This window comes from Suncus etruscus, chromosome 8 (assembly GCF_024139225.1).
Source record: "Suncus etruscus isolate mSunEtr1 chromosome 8, mSunEtr1.pri.cur, whole genome shotgun sequence".
Lineage (NCBI taxonomy): Eukaryota > Metazoa > Chordata > Mammalia > Eulipotyphla > Soricidae > Suncus > Suncus etruscus.
In genome coordinates this window covers 19407197-19419727 of record NC_064855.1, presented here as the reverse complement: position 1 = coordinate 19419727, position 12531 = coordinate 19407197, and the positions used below count along the sequence as shown (strand labels likewise).

Genomic DNA, 12531 nt, shown 5'->3' with positions numbered 1-12531 from the left:
CTGGAAGCAAAGGAGAGCAGCCTGACAGGGGCTTCTGGGGGTTGAGTTGGCCTGACTCCACTTATTGGCCTCTGTCTGAAATCATGCTGACCAAAGAGCCCCAGGGAAAGTAAGGAGCTAGCTCCCTCTCCTCCTCCCATCTTGTAGATGGTAAGTCTACCCCTCCCCATCTTAAAAAGTGAACATCTCTGTGGGTGCATATTCTCAAAATTACCTGCACTGCACTAACCTGCTACCTGTATGCAAAGCATGTTCAATGTAAACCTCGTCCAAGGAACCCTGAGTCTACTTCTCCTCAGCTCCCACCCACCTATACTGACCTACATGGCTCCTGTGACCTCCTGTCTCTAGTTTGAAGCGCTGCATCTGCACACATAACAGAGGGGAGTCCCCAGGTCCTGCTGCATCATTTCTGGTTCCTCCCTGCAGCCAACAGGGACCTGGACTGTGTATAGGGAAACCTTCCCATGTCACCCAGGGAAAGAGAAGGCTGTGCCCTACCTGGAAACATCCCAATTGCCAAGGGTATTGATTTAACCCCATTTATCAGATTGAGTTGAAGGGACAAGGAGGAGGAAAATATTCAGGCCAGAAAAGCGAGTTTCTCTTCTTTCTATGGACTAAAAAATGAGCAAACTGGATGGCTGAATCTTGTAGTTTTACTCCTCCACCCACATGTACTGACACTATAATCAAGTTATTTTCCAAGCCTATGCATTTAGATAATATTATTCTATTGTTAAAAAAATAACAAAGAAAACTTCAACTAGATTATTGGGGACAGGTAAGAAACAGGGGTGTATTCATATTGAATTGCAACGTTGTTGAAATCATAGAGAAAGCCTAAGATAAATCAGTCTACCAAACAGAATGGGTAAATAAATTACCTGTATACTCTTACTGATTGTGTTTAATTTTTTTTTTTTTTTGGTTTTTGGGCCACACCCGGCAGTGCTCAGGGGTTACTCCTGGCTGTCTGCTCAGAAATAGCTCCTGGCAGGCACGGGGGACCATAGGGGACACCGGGATTCGAACCAACCACCTTTGGTCCTGGATCGGCTGCTTGCAAGGCAAACGCCGCTGTGCTATCTCTCCGGGCCCGTGTTTAATATTTTAAAGAGTTAAAGGGCTTATATAGAATCAGAGATAAACCTAAGAGCCTCTGAGAGTCACAAGATACCCTCTTGGGGAAGGCGGGAGGAAAATATGGTGCTGGGGTTCAGCTAAGTGATAGGCCACATATAGTGGTGCCTTCTGAGACACTACACCCAACTGTGTCTTTCCTGCTTCCTGTGATTTCTAAGTATTTCCTAGAATTAGGAAATTCTACAGAACAGAGCTTCAGGTAAGATGGAGCTCTGGTGTCCTGAAACTAGGAAGTTTGAACTATACCTTTTTAGGAGAATTTTAATAAAAGGAAGGTAAGCACTATATTCGGGGATCAAAAGTAAAGCTGTACTGGGAGGAGTCAGATGTATTCAGAATAATCTAAGGACATAAGATCCTGAGTACTACTATGTCCAGAGGAAATGGGGTTGACTGCACAGTCATTCTAAGTTGTTTTCAATACCTCAGAATCTTAAGTAATTATGACCTATAATATAAAATCTCATGCAAAGAGATACTGGAGGTAGGACTTGGGTCAAAATATAGTACGTCCTTCCCCTTGAACCTCTTTTCCTTTCCTGGCTACTGAAACATTTTACCGCTTGAGATTCATTGTGTTATGAATATGCCAAAAGGGGGGAACTGGGAGCATAGGTTTAGAAATATGGTTCTAAAGAAGCTTAGGTTCAGAAATATGGCCCAAATAGGCAAGCAGTATTATGGAAAGGATCAGTGTTCATTCAAGGAAGTTTCAACATCTCTTTCCTTCTCTTTAGCCCCTCTCTCCATTCTGTTCTATAATAACAGGCATGTTTCTTCCTTCACACCAAATGCCACTTTCACTTGCAAGAACGATGTATGTAGCTCTTTCCAGGTCAATTCCATGCATATTTTTCCCCTTCCACATGTTTACCCAGAATTAAATAATACCAGTCTATGGTAAATTTGGCAGATCAAATTACAGGTAAATGTGGGCCTGAAGAGATAGCACAGCGGTGTTTGCTTTGCAAGCAGCCGATCCAGGACCAAAGGTGGTTGGTTCGAATCCCGGTGTCTCATATGGTCCCCCGTGCCTGCCAGGAGCTATTTCTGAGCAGACAGCCAGGAGTAACCCCTGAGCACCGCCGGGTGTGACCCAAAAACCAAAAAAAAAAAAAAATTACAGGTAAATTTGAGATCACAGTTCCTATAAGACCCCAAGCTCCTTTTGTTTTCCCCAATAGTAAGGTTAATAAAGGCTCAGATTCAAGTTCATATTCTCTTGTATCACTACATATTTTAGACAGAACTAATTCAACCTTGAAAAAATGAAGATAGAAGACTGAATAGTCCACCACATCCTTACTGGTCTTATTCACCACTACAAGCTTGTTATCAAGGGCAAGAACAAAATCAATGCAGTCCCATGTCATGGCCAGCAGAGCATGAGTGGCTACCAGCCCTGAGGAACACGACAAGCTACTTAGCTAAACTAAGCATTCCTTGGCATTTCAAAAGCAGTTAGGTTGGCAGGATCACAGCACATACATAATAAAAAACAATAATCCCCCAGAAAAGGAGGGTAAAGTGAATACCCTGGGGTGTCCCCCAGAGGAGGGCAGTTAATATTTAAACAGGTTGACTTGAAATCATACTGAGGTTCTTAGGTCAAAAATTTGTTTCATAAAAATACCAGGAAGAGTCTGGGGAAAGAAAATTAAGTGTATTCTTTATTGCGACAGATGGATAGGCCCCAGAGGATGATCTCTTCACCAAGAGCCCTATTCCTGAAGAATTTAACATGTATGAGTTCCAATGGCAAGGGGTCAGTTGAAGATTTTAATCACATTCCATTTAGTCAAAAGAGTCTGAATTCATAAGAGGCTGAAGTCTTAACCCAGTGCACCTATGAATCACCCAAAAATATTGTTAAATATATAATTTTAAGCCTCCGCTTGAGTTCCTCATTCAGCAATTTAAATTTGCATTTTAAACCAGTTTCCCAGTTATTTCAGATACAAAGAGTTGATTAAAACAAACAAATAAAAGTCACCCTAGGGAACTGCTGTCTGATTCTCTGTAACAAATCAGAATGTCCCCTCCTTTCTCCCAGATATGGTTTACCCCCAGGAGTCCAGAGAAGGGAGAAGAAACTCTAAATGTTCTTCAGAAAACCAAAGCTAGGGCTGTTCACTGTTCATGAATCTCACTTGGCTCTAGATCTAACCCTTTCAAGGTCTAACTCTCTCCTTTGTCAGACGTCTGATGATAGGCACAGCATCTCCACAAACACATGCCCTCAAGCACACCCAGAATGCTAACTCTACGCAGAGAAATCAAGCCCAGGGGACTGTGTAATGGAACCAGCAAATCATTACAGATTCTCTTGTAATCGGTCACATTCACAATGGGCCTGTCTCTAGGCCCACTTTCATCAAACAGCGGCAACGGGGGGGAAAAGATGAGAGGGATGATTTCTTTTTCAAGTGGTCCTAATGCTGCAGGATGAATCAGAGACATGGAGAGAAATCGCTGAACATCTATTCCCCTGGGGGAAAAGGCAGGAATTATCTATCTGGAGTAGTTTATAGTCTGGCCAACATACAGTAATGATGGGCTCTGCAGAAGGAACTGGAGAAGGGTCCCCAACCTCAGGCTTCAACCTCAGGAGCCCCATTCCCAGCGCAGAAAGCGATGGGGTGTCAGGAAGCTCTAGTGACTCATTGAAGGTGGCTTCCCTGCGTTGCCAGCCAAGCAAGGCCTGTCTGTCCCTAAGGGGCAGAAGCGCTGTGACTTGTGTCCATGGTGAAGCCTGTTGTGTATACACCCCCTCTTACCTCTCCAAGAGTGCTCGATCTCGGCGTGCGGGCTGGCCAGCAGGCAAGTGGGAGTGGGGTGCTAGCTTAGCACACCTTCTGCCCAAGGATAGGGCTCTTGATCCGCTGCAAACTCGGATAGTCACCCGCTGCCCCTATCCCCAACATCATCATCCCCATTTCTAGACCCCAAATGCCAAGCCTCTCCCCCCCCCCCCCAAAAAAAGACGGAAATCAAAACACCAACGAGCGGGGCCAAGCCAGAAGGTGTTTCAGCACCAAGGACAGCGTCCCCAATCCTGGGCGAGCAGCTAGCTAAGCTAAGCGGCCTCAGCTACATACAAACCTGGGGGGGGGGGGGGCTTCTCGGTTCTAGCACCCCAAAAAAGTCTCCAGGGCGGTGCAACCGACCCCTTAAGAATTGTCCAAGAAAACCACCCTCGATCCCGGGTGGCGGGAAACTTGGAGTTCGGAGGAGTCGGTCAGTCAGTCAGTCAGTCATCAGAGGCGTCCACCACAAGCCGACGCCGACGGGGGAAGCATCCAGAAACTTGGGGTCACCTGTGCGGGACAAAGCGAGCCGGACCCGCCGATGCGGGGCTCCCGGGGCGACCAACCTGGCGGCCCTCCGGGGGCGGCGCTTACCTTCAAGCCATACGGCGCCCGGCGGCGGCTGCGGGCTTGCGACTGCCGCCACCTCCACGCATGGCCGCGCCACAGACCCCCGGTCGCCGTCCCGGCCCCGCCGCGCCTCTCAGAACCCCGGGGAGCAGTGGCCCGGCCGCGGCGGGGCGGGACGGGGCCGGGCGCGGGGTGGGCGTGCGGTGCAAGGGAACGAACGCTGAGAGCGACCGGCGCCGGCTCCGTGAGGCTGGACAAGCTGCTCAGCTCTGGGTCGCCCGCAGCAGCGCGCGCGGGAGAGGAGGGGGCGTGGTTAGTAGACCACGCCCCTCCTGGGAAGACACGCCCCGAGGCTGGAAGCGCCTCCCCCGCTGACAGACCCGGTCGGCTCTGTGAGGCTGGACAAGCTCTCAGCTCTGGGTCGCCCGCAGCAGCGCGCGCGGGAGAGGAGGGGGCGTGGTTATTAGGCCACGCCCCTCCTGGGAAGCCACGCCCCGCGGCTGGAAGCGCCTCCCCCGGTCGGCTCTGTGAAGCTGGACAAGCTCTTCCTCAACTCCGGGTCGCCCGCAGCGGCGCGCGCGGGAGAGAAGGGGGCGTGACGAGCATATTTAGGCAACGCCCCCTCTGTAAGCCACGCCCCCGAGGCTGAACGCGCTTTCCCCGCCAGCTCCTCACTCAGCTCAGTCAGGGTCGCCCGCAGCAGCTCTGCGCGGGAGCGGAGGGGCGTGGTTAGCAGGCCACGCCCCCCTCCTCAGGAAGCCACGCCCCCGAGGCTGGAAGAGCCTTCCCCGCTGACAGACCGGGCCGGCGCCAGAGAAGAGGGGGTGTGGTTAGTAGGCCACGCCCGTCATCCAAAAGCCACGCCCCCGAGGCTGGAAGGCTTCGAGGCCAGAAGGGTTGGTTCCCTTCACACCCTCTGAAGGAAGAGTGGCACGAGCGACCCAGTGTCTTCAACTTGGGCTTTGAGGGCTCAGGGAACCCGGGGTGCTGCTGAAGGGAGGCCTCGTCAACCTATCAGGGGGAAACGCCCCACTCAAGACCTCAGTGAGGTTTCCCTTCAGGCAGGCTGGTCAGATCTGTGGTAAAGGCTTGTTGTCTCTTCTTGAAGGAAGCCTGCTTGGCTTTGGCTGGAAATGGAAAGAAATTCAGAAGGCCTTCTTGGGAGTTTTAGCTCCCAGGTCTGAGAAAGAAATGGAAGATGGGCGGGCGACCGGGCGACACTTTTCCTCTGCCTGGGAACAGCAGAGAATCCACCTTCTGCCCCACCCCACCCCCACCCCTGGCCCTTTCCTTCTCTTGTTTCAGCAATGAGCCATTGACTTTCTTCCCTGTTGCTTGCTGCTCCCCTTGTCAGGTTCTCAGGGTCACAAGGAGGAATAAAAAGCATCTACTGACTCAGTCCATTGCTCATCCAGAGTTCAGACTTCCAGGAAGTTCCTGTCACCTGTCACAGCACCTGTGTTTAAACAAGAAGAGACCATGTCACTTCCCAGAGGGAGTTGGCTCTGCACTGCAAGTGGAAGGCACAGCACGGTGAAGGCCTTCCTTGGTGTTCCCTTTGCTTCAGCATGTCCTGCAGTGATCCCCACAATGGTCGCAAATGAGAATGGGATAGAAATGTGACTCAGGGGTGGAACATTTGTCGCATGGGAGAGGTCCTGGATTCCTGGAGGCCCAGCACTATGAAAGCACTAGCACTGGGAAAGCACCTCCATTCATCTTAACACCGCACATGTACACACAATCACATGCACAAAACTCCATCAATTCCCACACTCCATCAAGAAGGTGAATATTCCAGAAAAAAATGTTGTATTCTCCCAAATTCTACAGAGATCAGTCACAGGGCCTGCTCGACATCTCCTGTAGACACTTGTGGAAAGGTTGGTTCTGGGGAAAGGAAGATGTTAAAAATGGAAGTGGGAGTGTATGCCTCAGTAGCTCTTGCTTTCCTTTTGCACGTTCTTTTTGCTCTGTTCCAGAAAGGAATGGGGTTCTCGGTCACATTCACAATAGGCCTGTCTCTCTGCCCACTTTCATCAAACAGTGGCAATGGGGGAAAAGATGAGAAAGATGATTTCTTTTTCAAGCGGTCCAAATGCTGCAGGATGAATCAGAGACATGGAGAGAAATCGCTGAACATCTAGTCCCCTGGGGGAAAGGCAGGAATTATCTATCTGGAGTGGTCTATAGTCTGGCCAACATTCAGTAATGGTGGGCTCTGCAGAAGGAACTGGAGAAGGGTCCCCAACCTCAGAATTTAACCTCAGGAGCCCCATTCCCAGCACAGAAAGCTATGGGGCGTCAGATGAAGCTAGGGGCAGCTTCCCTGCGTTGTGAGCAAAGGCCTGCCCCTAAGGGGCTGAAGCACTGTGACTTGTGTCCATGGTGAAGTCTGTTGTGTACACCCCCTCTTACCTCTCTTTTCAAGAGTGATCGCTCTAGTCAACGGATCCCATATGCAAGAATGCATCCCCCACACTTTGAGCCACACACCCTCAATAGAACTTTTTGTTTTGTTCTGGTTTGGTTTTTTGTTTTGGGGCCACTCCCATTGATGCTCAGGGATTACTCCTGGCTATATGCTCAGAAATCGCGCCTGGCTTGGGGGGATCATATGGGGATCACACCGGGGGATTGAACCGCGGTCAGTCCTATGCTAGCGCTTACAAGGCAGACGCCTTACCTCTAGCGCCACCACTTCGGCCCTCAATAGAACTTTTTAATGTACACTACTCACAGAATTTTCCTTTAATACTTGTACCCAGTAAACTTCACACTGCAGAATTTTATCCTCATAGAAATGTCTTCTCAGCCCTGTCATGGTCCATAGACGTTTCTCTTGAGATTTTGCTCTTTATGGATTTTTCTCCTCAGAAGTTTTAATTCCTATAGGGATTCTCCTACAGATTTTGTTCCATACAATTCTCCTAAAATTGTTGTGCTTACAGGTTTATTCTCAGACATGTAACCTGTAGACACTTTATTACGGATAACTTAGGCCCTTTATACCTAGCCGTTTTCAGCTCAGAATTTGACCCAGCAACTTTTTGCATACCAGTTTCACCAAATAAAATTCCCACATATTTTAGTCCTCATTCTCTATTCTCTTAAATTTGAGTGTGACACAAAATTTTTCTTAATTTGCCTACTTTGGCAACCTCACATTTAGGATGGTGACTTTTATGCTTCAGACCTGTTGTGCCAAATGGTGTTTTCTCTGAAGATTTTGTTCCTTGTGCTATTTTCTCCACAGAGAAAATTTTCTCCACAATTTCTCCTCATAAACTTTTCCTGTGATTTTGCAACTTACAAACTTCTCAGAGAACAGGGGGTACAATTTATATTTTCCTTATATTTTACCCCATTACAGTCCTACCCTCAGGTTGTATTCAATAGAATTTGCTTCTCTGTTTTTTTTATACTCCCCAACTTTTTTCCTGCAGGTCTGTTGTTTCCAATAAATTTATGTCCTGTGATTTTTTCCACTTTTCTCCACAAATCAGTTTTGCCCAAAATATTTTCTCCTCTCAATTTGGATATAGTGTTTCAAATAGATTTTTCTCTCCAATTTTCCTTTTACAGGCTTTTTTCTCTCAGAGATGCAGAACCATTAGATATCTGCTCATATTTTACTCCAGAAGTTCATCTACTTGAATATGTTTTTTTACAACTGACTTTTCTCCTCAGTTATGGCTATACACCAACTTTAAAAAAAATTTTGATTTAGATAAAATGCATCATATAGTTGACATAAAAACACACCAAAAACATAGTTGATATATTTGATCATAATATATTTGTTTCCAGATAAGTGAAAACAAAGTTATTGAAAAAAAATGGAAAGAAAAGGGGGCACAGTGATAGGGCTTTTGCTTTGCATGCCGCCGACCCAGGAGAGACTCAGTTAGATTCCTGGCATCCCATATGGTCCCCCAGCTTTCCAGGGGCAATTTCTGAGCAGAGCCAGGGGTAACCCCTGAGCATCGCTAGGTGTGACCCAAAAACCAATCAATCAATTAATTTAAAAATGGAAAGAAAAATAAATATAAATAAAATATAAAATAAAATGGAAGAAAAGAGAGAGAAAAGAAAAAAAACCACATTATCAAGCTCATTTGTGAAAATTATTGTATCGAGGCCAGAGAGATAGCATGGAGGTAGGGCATTTGCCTTGCAGGCAGGACAGTGGTTCAAATCCCGGCATCCCATATGGTCCCCTGAGCCTGCCAGGAGTGATTTCTGAATGTAGAGCCAGGAGTAGCCCCTGAACACTGCCGGGTGTGACCCAAAACAGAAAGAAGAAAGAAAGAAAGAAAGAAAGAAAGAAAGAAAGAAAGAAAGAAAGAAAGAAAGAAAGAAAGAAAGAAAGAAAGAAAGAAAGAAAGAAAGAAAGAAAGAAAGAAAGAAAGAAAGAAAGAAAGAAAGAAAGAAAGAAAGAAAGAAAGAAAGAAAGAAGGAAGGAAGGAAGGGGAGAGAAGGAAGGAAGGAAGGGGAGAGAAGGAAGGAAGGAGGAAGGAAGGAAGGGGAGAAAGAAACAAAGAAGAAAGGAAGGAAGGAAGGAAAGAAGGAAGGAAGGAAGGCAGAAGGAAGGGGGAGAGAGAAAGAAAGAAAAAAAGAAAGAGAAAGAAAGAAAGAAAGAAAGAAAGAAAGAAAGAAAGAAAGAAAGAAAGAAAGAAAGAAAGAAAGAAAGAAAGAAAGAAGGAAGGAAGGAAGGAAGGAAGGAAGGAAGGAAGGAAGGAAGGAAGGAAGGAAGGAAGGGGAGAGAAGGAAGGAAGGAAGGGGAGAGAAGGAAGGAAGGAGGAAGGAAGGGGAGAAAGAAACAAAGAAGAAAGGAAGGAAGGAAGGAAAGAAGGAAGGAAGGAAGGAAGGCAGAAGGAAGGGGGAGAGAGAAAGAAAGAAAAAAAGAAAGAGAAAGAAAGAAAGAAAGAAAGAAAGAAAGAAAGAAAGAAAGAAAGAAAGAAAGAAAGAAAGAAAGAAAGAAAGAAAGAAAGAAAGAAAGAAAGAAAGAAAGAAAGAAAGAAAGAAAGAAAGAAAGAAAGAAAGAAAGAAAGAAAGAAAGAAAGAAAGAAAGAAGGAAGGAAGGAAGGAAGGAAGGAAGGAGGAAGGAAGGGGAGAAAGAAACAAAGAAGAAAGGAAGGAAGGAAAGAAGGAAGGAAGGAAGGCGGAAGGAAGGGGGAGAGAGAAAGAAAGAAAAAAAGAAAGAGAAAGAAAGAAAGAAAGAAAGAAAGAAAGAAAGAAAGAAAGAAGAAAGAAAGAAAGAAAGAAAAGAAAGAAAGAAAGAAAGAAAGAAAGAAAGAAAGAAAGAAAGAAAGAAAGAAAGAAAGAAAGAAAGAAAGAAAGAGAAAGAAAGAGAAAGAAAGAAAGAGAAGGAAGGAAGGAAGGAAGGAAGGAAGGAAGGAAGGAAGGAAGGAAGGAAGGAAGGAAGGAAGGAAGGAAGGAAGGAAGGAAGGAAGGAAGGAAGGAAGGAAGGAAGGAATTGAAAATAACTGTATCACCAAGTTGTCATTAATACAATGGCAGAAATTTAGTAAGCTCTTGTTGTTATAAGTCTAGTCTATAAATTGGAGTGTACCTGTAGGAATGACACCATCAAACAATTGAAGTTGTTCAGAAATTCAAAGCTACAATATTACAAATTTTAGGGACATTTTAGGCTGCAAGGCCTCCTGGAAGAAGGCCCTGTTCTAACATGGGGACTACATTATGGGTGTGGTCATAGTTGCCAGGCTTTCCTGGAAGAAGAAAGATACTGGGGAGAGTGCCCACACTCGCTCTAACAAAAAGCCATGGTGATAACAGCCCAACAACCAGCATGCCTAAAGTATGGTCAGATCAGGAAATCCTACCGGAAATCATAGAGGGTCAGTGATGAGGCAGGCCATTGGGAAAACCGTGATTCTGGATGATAGAAGCAGCAAGCAAGACTTTAGCAGGGTGGGGACTAGGCCCACCCTCTCCTTCTGAGATGGCCAATTTTGTGCCATATGGACCAGAGTAACCATAGTCTTTTATAGTTTGGTTTCTTGTTCAAGAACAACTTTTATCATTAATAAAAACTATATAGACCTTTTCTTCATGTATGTTCCTCACCAACTTTTGTGCTAAATCTATGCACATTTCTCAATATTTAGTTCACCATTTTCCTTTAAGTAATGTTTACAATAAATTGTTTCTCAGGTTTATTTCTGAGAGATTTTTCTTATATGTAATCTTGAGAATTACATCATCAGACTTTGATCATCACTCTCTTTTATCTCCACACCATTTGTGCCAGATATACTTTTCTCCTAATATTTTTCTCTTCACTGATGTTTCTACTCTATATATTTGTGCCCAAAGCTGTTTCTCCTTAGATCTTAGTTCTCTCAAACTTTTCCCTCATATCTTTATTCCAAATACATATTCCTCAAGATTTTCTCATCACATACTTTTTCCTCAGTTTTGTTTTGCTCAGTAGACATTTTATTTTATTTTTTGGTTTTGAGTACCAAGCTCAGGTGTTACTCCTGGCTCTGTGCTCAGAAATCATTCCTACGGGCCCAAGTGGTTTCACAGCAGTAGGGTGTTTGCCTTGCATGTGGCTAATCTAGGATGGACCACAGTTTGATCACCTGGCATCCCATAGGTCCCCCTAGCCAGGAGCAATTTCTGAGCATATAGCCAGGAGTAGCCCCTGAGCGTCACCAGGTGTGGCCCAAAAACCAAAAGAAGAAAGAAAGAAAAAAAGAAATCATTCCTAGCAGGCTTGGGGGACCATATGGGATGCTAGGGATTGAACCCAGGTCAGACACATGCAATAAGGCAATGCCTTATCTGCTGTGCAATCACTTCGGCCCAGTATACATTTTTTTTTTTTTTGGTTTTTGGGCCACACCGGTTTGACGCTCAGGGGTTACTCCTGGCTATGAGCTCAGAAATTGCCCCTGGCTTGGGGGGACTATATGGGACACCAGGGGATCGAACCGTGGTCTGTCCTACGCTAGCGCTTGCAAGGCAGACACCTTACCTCTAGCGCCACCTTCCTGGCCCCAACCAGTATACATTTTAATTTAGATTTTTAACTTCACATTTTTCCTCAGAGATTCTGTGGACATAGATTTCTTTCATACGTACTCTCTTTCACATGAAGTTTTGTTTAGACTTGTTATAATAAAGATTTTTTTCTCTTATTTTACTCTTTTGAATTTTTCTCCTCAAACCTATTATGCCCATTAATTCTTTCTCTTCATAATTGGTCTCTCATAGCTTTTTCTCCTAAGAATTTAGTTCCAATTAATCTTTTCTTCGATTTTATTGTCTTGTACTTTTGCTTAGACCTGTTGTGCCCAATAGATTTTATCCTCAGTTTTTGTTTTCTCAGATTTTTCTCCTTAAAAACAACTACATATACTTATCTTTTTATTTCAGATTTTGCTTTCTATAGACTTATCTTCTCATATTTTTCTTCTCATAATTTTCTCAACAGCAGTTATATCATCTAGATTTTTTTTCTTTATGTTTTGCAATCTACAATCTTCTCCTCAGAAACAATGTGGCTTAATTTTCTCTCTCTTTTTTCACAATCTTTGTCTCCTTGTCTCCATTAAACCAGTGGTTTTCAACTGTTGGGCTGCAAGTGTAAGAAGCTTTGAAACCAATAATTCATTACTTTGGTTATAATCATAGTTTATGAACTAGTGTGCAGACAAGTGCTGGTCTACAGGTATAAGATATTGAAAAATGCTTAATTATTCCAGTTTTAAAAAACAGCTGAAAACAATAGCTGAAGCTCAACACTTTAACACATCAGTTTTATGACAAAGCTACAAATAGCATGCAATTCTCTCTATTGACTATTGAGAAGAACAGTATTGGTAACATGCCTCAGTATGTGGCTTGACTAAATTGTTTGATCTCTATGAACTCAGTTTTCACCTTCAATTTGGGGGTAAGCTTACCCTTTCTCTGGGAAGTTCTGAGGATGATTGGTGAGGATGACAAACTGCCTGAAGGTAACCCTCTGGCT

General features: G+C 44.9%; 1 protein-coding gene across 1 annotated transcript in view; it reads right to left on the bottom strand.

The window, feature by feature from the left end:
* Window positions 1–4680, bottom strand: part of DRD2 (dopamine receptor D2) — a 59424-nt gene extending 54744 nt beyond the window's left edge. Inside the window, exon 1 of the mRNA XM_049778682.1 lies at window positions 4548–4680. The gene's annotated coding sequence lies outside the window, so the exon portion shown is untranslated. The remainder of the gene's footprint in view (window positions 1–4547) is intronic.
* Window positions 4681–12531: the final 7851 nt, after the last annotated feature.